Source organism: Molossus molossus, unplaced genomic scaffold (assembly GCF_014108415.1).
Source record: "Molossus molossus isolate mMolMol1 unplaced genomic scaffold, mMolMol1.p scaffold_m16_p_5, whole genome shotgun sequence".
Taxonomy (NCBI): Eukaryota; Metazoa; Chordata; class Mammalia; order Chiroptera; family Molossidae; genus Molossus; species Molossus molossus.
In genome coordinates this window covers 25,608,368-25,609,691 of record NW_023425388.1, presented here as the reverse complement: position 1 = coordinate 25,609,691, position 1,324 = coordinate 25,608,368, and positions in this window count along the sequence as shown.

Sequence of the window (1,324 nt, the reverse complement as noted above, 5' to 3'; positions counted from 1 at the left end):
GGGAGAGAGAGATAGAAACATCGATGACAGAGAACACTGATTGACTGCCTCCTGCATGCCGAACTGGGCATCCGGCCCACAACCTAGGCATGTGCTCTGATTGTGAATCGAACCGGCTACCTCTTGGTGCATGGGTTAATGCTCAACCACTGAGCCACACCAGCCGGGCTGTACATATATATTTATATTTAATCCTCACCTGAGGATACTTTTTTATTTATCTTCAGATAGAGTGGGAGGGAGAGGGAGAGGGAGAGGGAGAGGGGGAGAGAGAGACAGACAGACAGACAGACAGACACATCAATGTGAGAGTGACTCTTTGGTCCATGAGCTGATGTTTTAACTGCTGAGCCAAACCAGCCAGGGCAACATTTATATTTTTTAATATCATGTTTTGTTAAAGCAGAAGACCACCAATGTTACCATCATTATTATATCTGTATTGATTACCCTTCTGTGCCTACTGTCTTTACTATGTTCTCAAATTTTGGTCACCTTGTCTTAGAACCAAACTGACATCCTGGTGAGAACTGATTCAGCCAAATCCTATCCTTTCTCCATCTGTAGAAGAAAAAGGGATACAACTTTTGGTGTCCTGCCTTTGAAAAGTTTCTAAAACTGATGACCAGAAACCCCTTAATAATAATAGCAAATAATAATAGCAGTGATGGTGGTACTGTTGGTGGTGGTAGTGGCGGTGGTGCTAGTGGTGTGTGGTGGCGGTGGTAGTAGTCGTTGTAGACCTTGTATAGCATTTTATGTGTCAAGGCATGATTCTAAATTCTTTGCATATATTAACTCATTTAATCCTCACAACAGTCCTATGAGGTAGGTACTATTATTATCCCCTTGTCACCCTTTTTTGATTGAGAAAACTGGGAGAGAAGTGAGCTAACATAGGTTTATACAGCCATTAATCACAGAACTGAGATTCGAACCAGGCCAGCTGGCTCTAGCCTTTTTATTGTTTATTAAACATTCAAAATGTACTTTACCAAACAATCTTTAAAGTCACAAGTATCAGTGGGAAAATTTCAAAGCAGGGCAATGGCCCTGTGACCACTATTTCTTCCACCAGTGCTATGATTTTGGTGGATTTTTGAATTGATTATCTTAACAAAATTCATGGCAAAAAACATATATTAGTAAAAAAAACACATAACAACATTTACCATCCTAACTCCCCATTCTCCCTTCTCTCAGCCTCTGGTTACCACCATTCCTTTTCTGTTTCTATGAATGTGACTACTTTAACTACCTTAGTAAATGAAATCATATAATATTTGTCTTTTTGTGACTGGCTTATGTTACTTAGCATAATGTG